Source organism: Lampetra planeri, chromosome 17 (assembly GCF_965212315.1).
Source record: "Lampetra planeri chromosome 17, kcLamPlan1.2.h2, whole genome shotgun sequence".
Classification (NCBI taxonomy): domain Eukaryota; kingdom Metazoa; phylum Chordata; class Hyperoartia; order Petromyzontiformes; family Petromyzontidae; genus Lampetra; species Lampetra planeri.
Genome location: NC_136123.1, coordinates 9,577,115 through 9,595,778, shown reverse-complemented (window position 1 = coordinate 9,595,778; position 18,664 = coordinate 9,577,115).

Here is an 18,664-nt window from a genome sequence, read left to right as displayed (position 1 = left end):
GACGTCACGCACCTAGGGGGGAGGGGGGGTCAGACATTTGTGACGATGTGTGACGAGGGGGAGGGGTGTTTGATAAATGTGACGTCACATCAAAATGCGCAACTTTAAATAAATATAGCATTGTTATAACAACACTAATTGTTATAACAACATCATAGTGCAGCGCCACATTAAATACGCACTGCGATTTGAAGTATGTTTTATTTTAAAAATGGAAATATGTTTTTGGGGGGGGGCAGTGCTTTGTGACGTGATATTTGAGGGGGGATCTGATTTTTTGTGACGCCGTGTGACGAGGGGGGGTAAAAAATCGTCCAAAATCGCGTGACGTCATTTATGGACGGCCCCATACCAACCTTCGGTGATCCCACTACGAGAAACACGTGACCTGTAGTAGTATCTTGTTGTTCACCAACACCATCATCGCGTGCACACGCATATACACGTGCACATTCCCACACACATTGACACTTTAAAATGTTGTATTAGTTTTAATTAACACGTGATCTCAATCTCGTTCGGCTGCCGTATGTTTGAGCAGAGGATGGGGGGAGTGTGGTGGGGTGGGGGAGCGGTGGTGCAACGGTTAGCGAGCTGCACTACAAATCCGGCGACTTGAGTTCGATTCCCGCTCACGACATACATTGGTGACGATTAGCCGAACCGGTCCTGAGCCTGCCCTAGATCGACTCAGCCTGAAGCGAGTACCTGGTGCGATGTGTAAACATCGCCACTGGGGAGACAAAGGCGGCCGGTGCGTGGTCCTGACCACCGACCCCTTCGTGTGCCGTGTCGGCCTTCATAGGTGCTCGTTAACCTTTCCTATACTTTGCACTCCTATCGCGTTGTTTGTAATGTGTTTGTTTGGAGTAACGATCTGACCCCGTGACCCTATTGGACATCTGCGAAAAAGCGCTTTTGTAGCTCATCGGATTCCTGCAGCATAATTCAATATTCTGAGTCTAACGGTCTGTTAAGGCTCTACGGGGGAACTTTGTCTTTGTGTGTGAGGGGTGTGGGTGTGTGTGTGGTGTGTGTGTGGTGTGTGTGTGGTGTGTGTGTGTGTGTGGAGATGTGGGTGTGTGTGGGATGTGGGGGTGTGAAGGTGAAGGTGTGTGGGTGTGTGTGGGTGTGTGTGGGTGTGTGTGTGTGGGGTGTGTGTGGGGTGTGTGTGTGGGGTGTGTGTGTGGGGTGTGTGTGTGGGGTGTGTGTGTGGGGTGTGTGTGTGGGGTGTGTGTGTGGGGTGTGTGTGTGGGGTGTGTGTGTGGGGTGTGTGTGTGGGGTGTGTGTGTGGGGTGTGTGTGTGGGGTGTGTGTGTGGGGTGTATGCGTGGGGGTGTATGTGGGTGTATGTGGGGTGTGTGTGTGGGGTGTGTGTGTGTGGTAACGTGAACACAGCTGGCGTCGGAGCGGCTGTTCGAGTCCTGGGGAGACGAGACGCGCCGTGCGCCGGGACGTGGTGGGGGGGAGGGAGGAGGGTGGGGGGGGGCAGACGCTCGAAGGCCGCCCTCGACCTGTCAGAATCCGTCAGCGAGTTCCCCCGGGGGGGGGGGGGGAGCCACCACTGCGCAGCGCGCGCGTTCCCATCTCCGCTTCGCACCTCGATCCCCTCTAAGCGCCGCTGAGCTCCTGAAAATGTGTTTGCTTTGTCTGTTGTCCCCACTGTGTATTGCGTGGGGCAGAGCGAGTAGGTGATTTGGTCACGTGGGCTGTCGTCAGGTCCCAATGATGATGGTGATTATATTACATTCAAGCCATGGCAGCAGTCACTGCTGAGTTGCAGTAATGTCTACTCAATACAGAATTTACTTTACACAAAATTATCCCTGAAAATGTTGAGTTCTTACAAGTGGCTGTATAATCGCAAGTGTGAAACCTGCATAACATACCCCTCAAGGAGGTCTGCTTCGACAAATTCAAATGTCACCATCGTGAGACCAGTACGGTGCCAACCAGCTCGGAGCGTCGCGTGATTCTAAATGCCAGACGAGCACTGGGTCGTGCTTTTCTGATCCACTGGTTGGAATTCCACATTCCTATGGCAGTCGATTGTCTCCCCGTCGAGGACAACAACTGTGGACGTTGCACGAAGTAGAACTTGATTTTTTTTATTGGCTGAGTTGACCACCAAAAAGGGATTCTAATCTGTAACCTGGTCATCGTGAGTCAACTTCTTTCACTGCAGTGATACACGAGCGGACATACTTTTGGTTACGGGGCCATGGAAAAACACGCATGCAATAATTAAGGGACTTGGCACACGTTCATCGTCAGGGCAACTGCCCAACACGTGAGTTTATGACACATGGTTCCGCTTAAGGCAGCACTCACGGTGAACACGGCGCTTTTGATAGAGGAAAACGCACAGAGAAGTGCTGCGGGTTGTCCTCTCTCCTGCGCACAAGGCGATTCCGGTTGCCGAACGAATATGCTCTAAGGTGGCGCTCATGACATACAAAGCAGTTGCCACGAAAGAACCACAATACCTTGCTGATCTCGTCAAGGAGCATGAACCATCACGTGTACTCCGGTCATCCTAGCAGCGGCTTTTGGCCAACCATCGAACAAAGACGGTTACCGCATCGCGCGCTTTCAGATGAGCTTCTGCGGCCGTCTGGAACGCTCTTCCTTCACATATTAGGAAAACACTGGGAGCCTATGCACTTTTAATCGAGATTGAAAATGCATTTCTTTAGAACTGATTTGTTATGTTTAGTTTGTTGTCCTTCCCCGCACCTCTGAATTCAACTTACATACACACACATATACTTCTGCAAACACTGCATTAATTTCCACAACAAGCCGCCACTTTGCCCTTGAATACTAAACTCACGACACGAGATTGTGCCCTTGCCCCAGCAGCAGCAACAGCAACAACATTCCTTTACCCGGCGAGATGTACCCCTCTGCCCACAGCCGCAGTAGCGGCTTGTGCCGTATTGGCTCTGTGGAAGCGGAGCAACCGGACGAGAACGAAAAGAATGATCCACGGAATCCCCTGCAATGCGCGATAATAAATCGAGCCCGCCGTGCCGTGGGAGGGGACTTAAAAGGGAATCGCTGCCAGTTGGTGGCCCGTCCATGTAGGAGAACGAAGGCGGTCGCCTCGGGCGCCAAGTTAAGTGGGGCGCCAAATTCGAGGGAAAGAATTACAAATTAAATAACGAAGAGGTCACGATTTCAAATCCCGTGCGCGTGCAGAGGGAATAGGCATTATAATTAATTTCTCAACAATTTCTGAGAATGTGTTTGTTGAACAAACGGACGGACACACCGAACAATTATATTATCTGTTTAAAAAGTACGCTTAAAAAAAGACACACATTGAACAGAAAACAGGGGCAAAATGTTTCGCAGTTTACCAAAATACCTCTGCCGAGATTTGCCCTTGGGGTTTGGGGATGGGGGCGCCGATTTCGTGGTTCGCCGAGGGCGCGCTGCCAGTTTCTGTCAGCGAGTCGAGGGCCGCCCCTGATCGCTGCCCTTGGACCACGCGGAGACGTCGGGCAAAGGGACCGTCAGCCGTCGCCCGCGCCACGCACGTGTCACTCCGAATTCACGGTGGATCTTGGGTCGAGTAGAACCGGGCGCCGGGTGGATTATCCACGTCGCAAGGATCGCGAGAGGGCGGTGGCGGCTTGGGGAGGCCTTCATCCAACAGTGGATTGGCCGTGGCTGACGATGACCATTAAGATGTGGATCTCCAATTCATCATTTTGTAGAGCTCCAAAAAGAGATAGTTTTTTTTTTTTACACAGACGCTATGATATCATTTCTAAATGCGGGCCATTGCGTGATAGTGATTGTCATAACCCACATCTCAAATTAGTCGCCCGCAATGATATCCAAGTGCCCCTCTGAAACAGAGGTAAATTAATCTCACTGGGTTCCCACTTGGTTAAATACAGGACGTATTAAGTAGCATTTATTTCGCGTTGCAATACAGCCCGTTGAGACGACAAGTCTACGTTCGCCTGGGAGGTAAACCGAGCATTAGCAGAGCTCAGCGGTGGAGTATCCACATTGCTATGGTTTCATGTTCGGGCTGGGTTGATTAACCCCCCCCCTCCCCGCACAGTTGATGAATCTCCACGATTCAGAATACTGACATCACCGGCACTAAGTAGATAATGGCAGTTGTTGTTGTTGTGGTTGTGTTTAGTGCTACGTGTGTTTGCGCATGCGAATGTGTGTGGTATGTGTGTTGTGGGGAGCGGTAGTGTAGTGGTTAGCGCGCTGCGCCACGAAGCTGGCGAGTTCGATTCCTGCTCACGGCCAACACCAGTGACGATCATCTTAACGGGTCCTGGGCCTCCCCTAGGTCGACTACCCGGTGAGGTGTGTATACACCTCACCGGTGGGCTAAAGTAGTGAACTATTTTGTCTTTTGTCAACGTGACACTTTTTTGCTGATTGGCCGTGTCGGGTGGTGGAGGGTTACGACACATTTATAAATAACGCGATCTAACCCAAAAACGTTTAATATGAGTTATATTTGTCGCGATAGCCTACGTGTTAAAAGGACAACACATGACGGGGTGGTTGTGGCCAGACGAAACAGAGGCACGAGATAGGCCCAGATGCTACGTGACACTGATATTGTCCATGGCTGGGAATGCAACTCATATCACTGGAACTGTAGAACAGTGCACGAATCACTCCACCACTCCGCTTGACAAAAGTTGCCCCATAGAGCCGACAGAGACTGTTGTTAGGTCAAGTGCTGTTTGCGAGCACCTATTAACAATGTCACAAGTGCATGTGGGGGTTGGTGTTGTGGCCACCGCCACTCCCAGATGCTTTGGTCTCCGCAGTGTTGATGTTTACACACCAGGAGTCGACCAAGGGGAGGCCCATATTCGGTTCAGATTTCACATGCCACCGATATTAGCCATGGCTTGGGAGAGAAGCCAGGTCATCGGGTGCAAGCGTTGTGCGCTAACCACCGCAAACACTGCACGCTTTCCAATGTGTACACACATCTATAACACCCTGACAATCCACCTCAATGCGCTGTGCAACGATTTGTGTAGACAGTGAGCATCAATGGTTATTGACCTTGTTGTCATTGTCCCATGGGCTACGCGCTCCGCATGTTTTTTTTTACTTCGTCTCGATGGTACAAAATTCTACAGAGGGCTGTGAGTTCATTTCCCGGTTAGGGCTCAACTTGGCCATCATCATCCATCCCTGGTTGATAATATAATACAAGTACAACTTTGTGGAAAATGAATAGTAAAATGTCCCGTTGATAAATTGACCATTGCCAGAACGATGTGGAATTTCTTCCACTGGATTGGGGTCGCCAATGGAGATGAGTACGTACCGCCAAATGTTCGTTTGGGCTCTGAGGCATATTTACACCCTTAATTATATGGAGGAGAGCTGGGATTTCTCTTCCCGGTCGTGCGCTAACTTGACCAATCACATAACACGAAAAAGTTTGGAAAAATAAAGTTTTACCTCTGTTCCCAAGTGTTGCCACTGGGCGGGAGATTATGGGTGTGTCTTGTAGGGGGTTTCCCTACTTCAGAAGGCAGGATGTCATAGGCAGGAGCGCCACTTTAATTATGGCACGAATAATCGACCTCAAAAAAGTAGTTGATGACCATGTTTAGTTGAACAATTAACTTAATCGACGATTCGTCCCTGGTCTGTCAGACGTCTGCAGTATCTGGTGTTGATTCACCACCACAGAACAACAACCATGCGTACAGCGGTTCACCCTTGTTCTTATTTAACTTTTTCGGCTTAAAAGCGCAAACATCGTTCGATCCAGTACAGTGTGATGATGAGAAGAAGAAAAATGGTTAATTCAGCTGTCTCTCAATAGATGTATTGAGCGAGCAATCACAACCAACCAGTCACTCACTCAATGACATATTTGTGTCCACTCTCCGGCTCAGGTTACGCCCTCTGAAAAAAAGCAAATATGTTGGAAATGGTGTTTGAAATGTATTTCTTTTTTGTATTATACTGCTCTCCAATGCACTCATATTGGTTTTCCAGTCACAAGTGGCATAGCATAAATGTGTCTGTAAATGAATAGCTAGTCATTAATTACGTGCGTCTTTAAAATCTCAATTGTAGAAACTGCATCGCCACTACCCTAGCATTGCATTGCGTTAAATTAAAACTATTTGTTTTATTTTATTTTACCAGGTAAGGGCCACTGACAAAAGGAGCTATGTAGCTCTTTTTCAGAAGCGACCTGGTCACAAATAATAGCTCAACGAAGTGGCTTAATCGGTGCAAATTTATAGCAGCCAAATACAGGGTGTTTAAAAAGATGGACCCGATTTGAAATCGCTATATCTATGCAACCACGAACCGCCCATTATTGAAACTATTACCACTTCAAAGGGCGGGGCATAGAGAGGGCGGGGCATAGAGAGGGAGGGGCATAGAGAGGGCGGGGCATAGAGAGGGAGGGGCATAGAGGGGGCGGGGTATAGAGAGGGCGGGGCATAGAGAGGGAGGGGCATAGAGAGGGCGGGGCATAGAGAGGGCGGGGCACAGAGTTTCAAATGATGACCGCTAGATGCCTCTCCCAGCGCACAAACAGCCCCTAGCCTCAGTCGTTCGCAAGACGGTGACCCCGCAACACACAAGGCGTTTTGCGTTCTGCAAGACTGAATCCGTAATTGCGTTGCAGCGTGCGTTTCAACAGCGTTTTGGCATTGATCCGCCAATGTCAAAGAGCATGGTGGCACAAAATACCGTGTTATTGTGCCACCATTAGCGACTAATCTGGATAACCTCAAAAACAGAATCACGGCAGCAGTGACTTCAGTGGAAGAAGACACTTTGAGAGACGTTTGGGACGAATTCAACTATCGTCTCGATGTTGTCCGTACAGCAGGTGGAGGGCACATAGAGCATTTCTAAAATGGTTAGTAAAAGTTGATAACTCATTAAACCGTTTGTAACTTTTTGTGTAAGTGTAACATGTTGCCATCGTGAAATATACTGCTTTGAAATTGGGTCAATTTTTGTTAAACACCCTGTACTCTCATCGCATGTTTCTAAATGTGCAGGGAAAAGCCAGAGGACCCAGAGAAAAATCAACGCGAGAACGTGCAAACTCCAAGTGTACAGGCGTCAGAGTCGTGATCGAACCCACGACCTCCTGCATACCAGACGAGGGAGTTAACATCTCACCACTGCGGCGCCCCGTATTGAAGTGGCGGCCACGCTCACTCACTCGAAGCTCCATGAGTCAGACGTCGTTAGGTCTCCACTCAGCCCCTCGAATAACGAAGAGGGGACTTGAAGCACGGAGAGAGGACGCAGCAGACCTGGAAATAGATACTGGACATATAGACAACGAACGGCTGCAATCGCAGATGGAAGCGTTTCAAACAACACACAAAGCACGTGTAATAAGCGCACGGCCTTGTGAGCACTGTTCAAAACGCCACCGGCAATTGCTGAAGGAGTGCATTGTGCTCATTTTGTCTGGAGTCGCCATCAAAATGCATTTGAGCAAATGTGACTGAGAGCAGCAGAGATAGAGAGCTGTGCAATGATTTCATCTCAGGACTCCTCGCCAATTCCCATTGCTGCAAAGTCTGCCTCTGGAAACCAATTATAGTATGTGGAGTCCCCGCTGCCACATTAAGGGACCTATTAGCTCAGCTAATGCCAACAATAAGCGACTCTGTAGATGATGATAAAACTCCACAAACAGAATATTCTAGATTTGAAGCTTTCGTGACTGCAAGGATTTATACTCTTTGTTTTTTTCGGTAAAGTCACGTAGGGAAAAAATTTAATAAATGAAAACAACTAAAAAACGTCGTGATTTCATTTAGTTGTTTGCATTTATTTTATTTTTTACCTTCGTGACTTTACCGAAAAAACCAAAGAGTACAAACAGAATAATAGTGTAGGTTGGAAAAAGCATGACTTTCAAACGACACTCAAAAATGCGTGAAGCACACAGCCCTTTGTCCATTATGTAAAAACACCCATCAACAGCTCCTGGAGAAGTGCGTCTTCTGTTTGCTTAGCAACTGTGGCATAGAATTAAACTACGCGAGATGCAGAACACGTGACTGAAGTTGCATAAACAGTTCCTACCACTACAGCAAAGAGCAATCCATGCAAAATGCAGCCGGTCGGTTTCCTGGTGTCGCTATGAAGGGGGGAAACAATTCACTCTTACCCCAAAACATTCAATGAATTGTGATTGTAAGTCGCCATCCAATTTATGAATGGATTATGTTTTGGCCATTGCGGTGAATGGCAGCAGGGGTGACTTGGATACATTATCTACAACATATACGAATCTAAAGGTGTTGATTAATGAATGACATTGATCCTTACCGAGCACGATTTGAAGGGTTTTATCCCAATCTTAATCGATATTACGGCATTCACGAAATCATCACTCCTTCCCAACCAACTCACTAATGTAAATTACATATTTTAATATAAAATATCTATGCCTCTAGAATGTAAGGATTTCCAGGATCCATGTGAAGATAATATGAATCTGAATAAAACTCTTGCCTGCTTAAAGGACACTTATTTTCGGGATGCTGCTGTAGTACCGTCTACAGTAGTGGTTAGCACACTGATATTGCAATCCAGGTCTAATGGTGCTCAATGATGGTGCCCACAGCATCAACATTCCCTACTCACCACGTGCTAAAGTCAATACCTGCGCCTACTTGACCACGAGTAACCCCACAGTATGACGATACGTGATTTTTTTTCGATTTAAAGCTTTCGTGACTGCAGGGATTCATATTCTTGGTTCCTTTGGTAAAGTCACGTAGAAGGGAAATAATAAAATAATAAAAATAAAACATAATAAAACATTTTTATGTTAAAATAAAACATTATAAAATAGTATTATGTTTTATTTGTATTATTATGTTAAAATACAACATAATAAAATTGTATTATGTTTCATCTATATTATTTTATTATTTCCCTTCTACGTGACTTTACTGAAAGAACCAAGAATATGATATGTGATTTGGTGGCTGTAGATGAGGAGACATGATGGCCCGATATGTGACGATGTGTGATTGACAGCTGGGAATGCGGTGACAGGGATGAGGGCGGGTGGTGGGAATGGGAGAGGGGACTGTGGGTATGATTGGGCATGTCGAAAGAGAGATGGGAGAGAGCTGTGGATGAAGGAGGGAGTTGCGTCTGACGGAGGTGGAATACACGGACTGGTACCCTTACCTTTCTCGGTGTGTTGATGAGGAGAGTGCCCGCAACACAGAGATCACCGATTCAATTTCCCAGTGTGGTCGTTTAAACAGTTGCGCAAGTGTTTCTAATCCTCCCCGTCGCCTATGTCGACTCAGCAGTAAAATGGGTTACACCACATCATCCGCACCTAGTTTACACAACAAAGGCTCATTCCTAACAGCGTGCTTCAGCCGCACCGAACCTCACAAAAATAATATTCAGGGCCTACCTTGGCTCCTCCCACCCTCAACCAGTATATATACAAATACTGTGTTATTGGAATTTCTCTCACTTGATACAGCTATCGTGCTGTGACGGTTCCACCTGAAGACGGAGGCTTGTGTTGCCTCCGAAACGTCGTGATTTTTATTTTATTTTTATTTTACTTTTATTTACCGAAAAAAACCTAAGAATATGGGTTACACCAGTTCATCGGCAGGTTGCGTGTGGTGGGCTAAAAAACACTAAACTAAATTCTTTATTTGACCACTCAGCTATGTAGCTTTTTTCAGAAGCAACCTGGCCACAAATGATAACTCAGCGAAGTGGCTTATCATGTGGAAATGTATAGCAGGCAAATACTCTCAATGCATGTTTCTAAATGTGGAGAGAAAAACCAAAGAATCTGGAGAAAAATTCATGCGACCACGGGAAGAACATGCAAACTCCAAATATACAGGAGGCGTCAGGGTCGGGATCGAACCCACCACCTCATGCATACCAGGCGAGGCAGGCAACATCTCGCCAGATAACATCTCTTCCAAAACATCTGGCCAGAGTGGAAGAATAGACCAAATGCCCTCTTTACCAGTGATAGCCAACACATGGATTGCAAAATATTATTTTGTGCATCTAAACACAAATGAGGACACAAACGTATAATAGAGGCATGTAGAGCACTGGGTTACGATGGGCTTATGGCAGATATATGTATATATTCATTAACTTTTCATTTTATATATTCCTGCGGTTGAATGATAATTGTGTGGATGGCTGTTGGGGCCGAGTTAATCTCGCGTATGGAGGAGCCTGAATGAGATGTCGTCGGCCGAGCACATGGCCGAGCCGAAGGGTTGGGCCTGGCCACCTGAGCACGTGCCGGGTCTTGTTGAGACTGGGCCAAGATGGCCACGTACATGTGAATACAACAATGCGTCCCCGAGGTTCTTTCTTATTTTTGCATTTTTTAAGGAATGTTTCCTTTTTACACGCTTTTATTTAACTCACTCTGTTGTTGTTGTTGTCGTATCCTCAAATCTTGTAACTCAATTTTAACCCACTTCCCAATGTCGTATCGACTGTAAACTTGGTATACGTATGTCATAATGATGACAATACTATATTTCTATCATTGAAAATAATATATATATTTTAAGCAATCTTTTTTATATCTTATGTTTCGGCTTGGGTCAAATTGTCCACGCTCAACTCACGTTGGCTGTAAATCACCAGTCCCTTATGTTCTGGCAAGCTTCGGGGCCACTTCGTGGAGTCGTGGAGTGAATTAAGACATGTACATCGGGCCCTCAGGATGAACGGATACTCTGACCGTACTATCCGCCAAGCTGTCTCTCCCACCACACAGAAACAGCCACATGAAACTCCGACCAAAACCATCACGTTACCATACATAGCTGGCGTGACCAAAAAGATCTCCAAAATTCTAAACAAACATAAGATCCAAGTCCGATTCAGTACAGTGCATAAAATCCGTGATCTGATTCCATCTGTGAAGGATGTCGTTCCTGACTTACAGTATCCTGGAGTCTACAAATTGAGTTGCATTTGTGGTGATTGCTACATTGGAGAAACGAAACGTCATGTCTCTGATCGTGTCCGCGAGCACAAGTCAGATCTGAAACACGGCAGAACTGATTCTTCTGCCGTGGCCGATCATTGCTACAACTCGGTGGGCTCTCATGAAATTGTCTTTTCCGAGACCAAGGTTCTCTGCAAACCTCCCGGCTACCATCAAAGGTTTGTACACGAAGCCATACAAATATACAAACACAGACATAATTTCAACCGTGATGATGGGTACAAACTTAGTAATCATTGGAAAGATGTTATCAACCACGCAAAAAAGACTTAATCACAAATTTTTTGGACCATCTTATCTGACAGGCACTATTTTACTGTACTTTACCGAGTGTTAACATCCCCAGTTATTTTAACAGTACTCTCTTTATTGTTCAGCCAGCATTGGTATAAACATGGGCATTTTCGTTCTTTTGTCTATCATGTGTATCAGACCCCCCACTCCCCCTCTCTCTCCATTGTGTTGGCGTGTGCAGTAATTGGCCGCTTGCGCACAAGCGCTTCCACGTCCGTCGCCCACCCTTTGGCCTCGCCCCCCCCCCCGCCCCCCCCCCTCCCGATACGTTCCATTCATTGGCTACCATAGTCTGATGAGCTCCCCCTAAGTTTGTACCCATCATCATTTTCGTTCTTTTGTCTATCATGTGTATTAGACCTCCCCCTCCTCCTCTCTGCCCATTGTGTTGGCGGGTGCAGTGGCTGGCCGCTTGCGCACAATCGCTCCATTGTGTTGGCGTGTGCAGTAATTGGCCGCTTGGGCACAAGCGCTTCCACGTCCATCGCCCACCCTTTTGGCCTCGCCCCCCCTCCCTCCCGATACGTTCCTTTCATTGGCTACCATAGTCTGATGAGCTCCCCCCTCCCTCTCCCTCCCCCCTCAACTCGCTTTTAAGGGATTACATCTTGAATCATTGCCTCACTTGATACAGCTAATCTGGCTGTGACGGTCCCACCTGATGACGGAGACTTGTGTTGCCTCCGAAACGTCGTGATTTTTGTTTTTTATTTTATTTTACTTTCTACGTGACTTTACCGAAAAAACCTAAGAAGATCGTGGAGTTCTGCCATTACTCGTACGGTACATTTCATTAAAGCGTGTTTTACAAAAAGTATTTTTAAATATTACTTATTTAAACAATGTTAAACAGGACACTATTTACGTGACCGAGTTTATTTTAGAGAAAACATGAATTTTGTTTAAGGACAACTCGTTACTCGGCTTTAAGACTCATGAAAAATGATGGCAAGTTTCTATTTGATATGATTTCATGTTGTGTCTGTTACTTACGCAGTACATTGTGGTTGGACAGGAGAAAAAAACGTGTTGTTGTACAATAAATGGAATCTAGTTTCACAAAGTAACTCAATTAAAGGGCAACCTATTTAAATTCAGATATCTACCCCCCGTGAATTGTGTTACCGTTCCACAATTTCTTTTTACAAAAACAGCAGGCGTGCTTTATGTACGTTTAACGTCTTTCACGCCATACGCAGCCAACTGTTCTAATCGGAGGTGCAATGGGGAATTTAAACAACACAAAGTAGCTATGGAAATGTTTGGGTGATGATATAATCTGCGTTGCCTGATAAATGCTTTGCTGTTCTTGCGTGCATTTCCCTTGGAGCAAAACGTGACGTTTTCTTCGCATAACCTCGGTGTTTCGAGAATAATAAAGCGGCTCTTATCTGAAATTCATGCGTCTGTCTAATGGCTTTCAGTGGTTCCACGCATTGATGTCACAGCTGTTCCAATTCTCCCATTCAGTGGTGTTTCTTTTAAAATGAAAAAAATACTTAGAAACATATTTATTTATCTTGAGCCCAGCTTTGCAATCTTCTTTCATTGTGTTCTTCAACAATCATAGTTAATTTCTATCGGTGGTTATAATGACTATATTGTGAGCAAACTTAGAATGCTAGTGTTTTTTCTCCATTTACAATTATTCCTGTTTCTCCAAAACATGACTTGGATATAGAGCCATCCAGCTTCTTGCAATTCATATGTTGCAGTTGTATATATATATACCTATACAGTACATGAATAGAGTGTGCACGTGTTCGTATTTCTAAAGCACTCGTTCCCATCCGCTACTTGATTATATCTTTCACCCTCAATAACTGTCCCCAGTATGTCATACTTTGTTGCGAAGTCCCAAAAGATGTATCAATTATTTAGAAATGTATGATAAATTACATTTTATCTTCAGCCCAACTTTGCAACCTTTATTAAGAATATCGTTTTCCTGTAGTTGATGTAAATTGATTGATATAATGCCTATCATTTGACAAGGTAAAACGGTTAATATGACTATTTCCATTTATGAGCATACCTTTATTTTTTTCAATTACATTTTGGGAAAATATCTTCGAATCTCCCCTTTGTATGAAGTGTGTTCCTTGTCAGACTCCCCTTATACATTTTTCTAAAACGTTATTCCTGAAATCTAAATATATCGTGTCAATTGCAAATCTTCCCATTCTTAATATACCGTATATTTTACTTAGTCATTGTTTTGTAAGAGTGTGGATTACACTGCATCAATGTCCACCGTGTCAAGTGCCCTGTTTAACAGACTACAAATGCAAGCATAACGGTATCTGACATATGAACCTTATGGCGGGACCCCGGGGTCCCGAATAAACGGAAGTCAAAATCTTAATGAATGAATTTATTTTTGGCGACTCCGTCCCACCGCGCACATCAACGCCACGACCCGCCTGGCGCGGATCATTCTGTTGTTGTCGGCGTCCAAGCGCAGCAGCGAGGACCAATGCGCACAAGAGCTGAACAAGCGAATGCACTCCATGCTCGGGTATGGGCAAGATCACAAGTCTTATCCAAAGCTGCTCAAACTGCCTACACGACTTAAGTCCTTTATTTGTCATCACGGGATGCATAATACAGTGAAACTGCTCTCTTATCTTCATTAATATTTGTGACCTATCAATGTCTGCAGCCAGGATCGATCGATGACAATCCTATTACCTGCAGATATTTAACAGATGAGATGCGTTGCACCGTTAATTCCTCCTGTTTGATTATAATACTTCTCTTGTTCATATGCATCTATGCAGATAGTTTTTTGTTGTTGCAGTTAAGCCATAGTCCCCGCATACCGCTCGTATCAATGCGGATAAGAGGAGCGGCGACCCACTACTCTGTAGAGTAACATTGGTATAAACGCTTGTTCCAATATGAACAGCACATTGAAAACGCGTACTGTACTATTTTATATCCTGTTTACAAAGTGTGTTCGCAAATCCACACTGAGAAACACGATGATTGACAAAGGGGTGTAAATTATTTTTTTCGGTAGTGTATTTAAATAGAGGTACCGCAGGTAAGTAGTTTTCAGTTTTAAAGGCATAGTTTAACAAGGCAACACTTGCCAGCATCCTTTAAACCCATTGGTGAACAATAACAAAGTTTTTGTTTACATTATAATACAATGTTTATGCGAGAGCCGGGGGCTTATGGGACCCCAGGGTCCCGCCATAAGGTTCATATGCATATCTCTTGAATCTATATTGATCGAATGTGCTTGATGGTAATGAAAACGTTCCCAAACCAGACTTTTTCAATCGGAAGTGTTTCCAATGATCTTTGTGAATAATTAGGATAATGTACGCGTGATAAGCGAATGGGCCCGAAATTCGATGTAACAATCCATGCTGCGCCTGCACACGAGCTGATTGCTTCGCTCTATCTCAAGGTTAGTTGACCTCGAGGACGCGCTCCATCCCTTGGCTGTCACTCCTTCATTATCCTTGACCATCGTCCATCATCCCTCTTGGCGACGTGTCCACGGCCATGCCCACTTACGTTTCTTCTCAGTGCCATCGATGTTTTAGACATGCGTGCGTTATCTAAGTCACGTGCTGCTCTTTCCGTTTCTGGTGTGGACCAATCAGTTTCAAGGACAATGCCAAATATTATCAGAGTACGTTTTTTGTTTGCATTCTGACCACAAGTATTGTGGCTAATGCAGACATGATTCCTTGTAAAAGGTTTAAATTCGGTGTTTCAATATCTTAACACCTGTTTTGTTGCCAGAAAAAAGGGGAAAACCTATTCTCGTAATACAACTTGTGTTGTCTAATTATCAGGTTGTGATTGACCTCGCAAGCTGGCCTAATTAAAAACCACAGGGCCACTTTAGTTGGAGGCATGTCAACACACACACACACACACCAATGAACATGTATCACCTGAAAAATTCCTCTGTTGATATGCAAATTCCTTTGTCAAGGCGCCCTTCCCCCCTTAACCCAGCTTAAATATACCCTGCCAAGCTTGGTGGTGTTCATTTAGACGCTGTCTTTCCGACAGACCTGTTCTTCACCTGAGGACGGCTGCTTGCGTTGTGGCCGAAACGTCGTGAGAATTGTATTTTATTATGTTTTATTTTTATTATTGTATTCTTTCCCTTCTACGTGACTTTACCGAAAGAACCAAGAAGATGTATCACCTGCTTAAAAAGGAACCTTCAACTCTATCTAGTTACTCAGACCGGCTCACACATGTTGATGGTGAACTGCAGGCATCCACGGTGATTTAGCAACAAAGCTGGAGTCCGCGAGGTGTCGTTGTGCCCGTGATGAGACTTCAGCCGGCGTTCTTCCTCCCCTTATCCCCTAGCCCAGCCGTGGGGTCACAGGAGAGTGTTATGCACGAGCAGAGTTCAGCGAGCCGTGTTATCAGCGAGCTGTGAAGTTCCATTTGTGGGACTGGGCTGTAATCTGCTCATGCGTAAATGGCCTAACATCTGCCAAGTGGCGTTTGCTCATCTCTTACGAAGGAGGCAGGGTAGAGGAGAGAATTAATGCAAGTGGCTTGCTTACTGTGCTTTAAACCCATGTCAAAATATCCGCTTCACTGCCCATTTATCGTTCTTCCCTTAAAACACTCACTTATTTTCTCTCGCTCACCCAAACTCCTCTTCAACCCTCCCTTCCCAATCATTAACTACATCCCTATTCCCAACTCCCCGACCCATCCATCCATCACACTCGCTCATCATGAACCACTAATTTTCGTCATTCATGCGCTACCATCCTCGTAAACTCATCTCATCGCACTATTCTGCTGTACAAATAGCTAATCATTTGTTCAGTGCTTTGATCGAGGCCCTGTATAAATACATTAAAATAACATAAGATGGGAACCCGACCGAGCTGAGTTTGAGTTCAGGCCATGACTCGCATCAGTGGGGAGTAATATCTGGACTGGTCCTGGCACCACCTCCCATCATTTCCACCTTTGCCAACTGACCAGTGTGGTGAAGTAAAACAAATAACCCTGGTCAAGTAACCCCATGACTAATGCGGTTTGGAGAGGTCCTTCATCCAGCAGTGGATTGGCAAAGGTCTGTTCCCTGCTTCGTGGGCTTTGCTCTCCCCTGTTGGACTCACTCAACACTCACCACTCACCTGACACCCGCCACTCACCCCTCCTGTGACTAAGACAAATATCCACCTTACAGTCTTAACAGACTGTTGGGGCAAGTGCTGTTAACGAGAACATGTGAAGGCCGGAACGGCACACGAGGAGGTGGGTGGCCAGCACCACGCTCGACCGCCTTTGTCTCCCCAGTGGCGATGTTTACCACACACCGTGTCAGATACTCAATTTGAGTCGACCTCCGGTAGGCACAGGACCGGGTCAGATAATTCGTCACCGATGTTGGCCGTGAGTGGGAATCGAACTCGGGTGGTCGGGTTCGTAGTGCAGCGCGCAAACCGCTACACCACCCCACCTGTGACAACACTCGATACTCTCTTGACACATCCAACCAGACGCCACTCACACACTAAGATACTTGCCTGACATATCGCTTAGTAGGCACGAATTAGACATGAGACATCCACTACTCACATGACGCCAGGCATCAGACTCGTTCACGCACCACAGCCACGTGCAGCCAGTATCGGGCACATGACGGATGGTGATATGGCCCGGCCTGTCGCCCTGGTGAAGGTCCTTCCCACGTCAGATGCCTCCTGGAGGAGCCGCCATGGTCTGTGTCTCCTCCCCGTAGTCACGCGTGCCTCGGGGTCGCGCGGGAGACCAATTCCTGCACGATGGCTGTGGACGTGCCGTCTCCCGTGTCGAGTGGGTGACGGGGATCGGTAGCCCCATTGGGTTAGCCCCAGTGCGCTACGATCTCGGAGCTCCGAGTGTCACGGCCAACATAGACGATCATCTCAACCTGGTCTTCGCCCTCCTCTAGGTCGACTCAGCCTCAAATGAATACGTGGTGCGGTGTGTGACCATCGCCACTGGGGAGACAAAGGCGGTCGGGCGTGGTGCTGGCCACCCACCCCCATCGTGTGCCGTGCCGGCCTTCACATGTGTTCGCTAACGACACTTGCCCCAACAGTCTGTTAAGGCTGTACGGGGGATGAGTGGGTGAGTGAGTAGGTGAGTGGGTGATGAGTGGGTGAGTGGTTGATGAGTGGGTGGGTGGGTGAGTAGGTGAGTGGGTGAGTGAGTAGGTGATGAGTGGGTGAGTGAGTAGATGAGTGGGTGGGTGAGTAGGTGAGCGGGTGATGAGTGGGTGGGTGAATAGGTGAGTAGGTGATGAGTGGGTGAGTGAGTAGGTGAGTGGGTGATGAGTGGGTGGGTGAGTAGGTGAGTGGGTGATGAGTGGGTGGGTGAGTAGGTGAGTAGGTGATGAGTGGGTGAGTGAGTAGGTGAGTGGGTGATGAGTGGATGAGTGAGTAGGTGAGTGGGTGATAAGTGGGTGGGTGAGTAGGTGAGTAGGTGATGAGTGGGTGAGTGAGTAGGTGAGTGGGTGATGAGTGGATGAGTGAGTAGGTGAGTGGGTGATAAGTGGGTGGGTGAGTAGGTGAGTGGGTGGGTGAGTAGGTGAGTGGGTGATGAGTGGGTGGGTGAGTAGGTGAGTTTGGTGAGTGGTTGGGTGGTTAGAGTAAGCTCCGTGTTGATATGGAGCTGCCGACTCCGTTTCGACTGCGATGTAAACGCGCATCCAGGCTGACCGATCTTTGTCTGAGCCGGTGTGGCGGCAACGTCGATAAGGTTTATTTGGGTCAGATCGCGTAAATATATAAATGTGTCGTTGAACCCGCCACCACCCGACACAACCAATTAGTAGGGTTTGTCACGTAAACAGAACGTGCCAATTCCTTACTAGTACAGCACACCGGTGTGTTGGAGAGCAAAGCCACGCCATTTACAATCTGAGTGCTATGTACCTGTATTATGGATGATATTGGTCGATTGGTTTCAGTGGGACGCGGTGCAATGTCGCAATGAGCCCAGCGGGAGGCGCACCACTCATTGCTATCAAAACAATAAGCATCTCATACTCATGTTAAAGGTAATCTCTGCCTCTTAACAAAAATAAGCTTACAGAAAATGTATATACTCTGCCTCGAGCTTCCTGGATGGCTGCTGGTTGGACTCCTCGCCACCCCCACAACGGTGGCAAGATGTTAACTACCTCGCCTGGTGTACAGGAGGTTGTGGATTCGACCCCGTCTCTGACGCCTGTATATTTGGGGCTTGAATGTTCTCTTCGTGGTCGCGTGGATTTTTCTCGGGGTCCACCGGATTTTCCCTCCACATTTAGAAACACGCATTTAGATTACCAAGCCACTTCGTTGAGCTACCATTT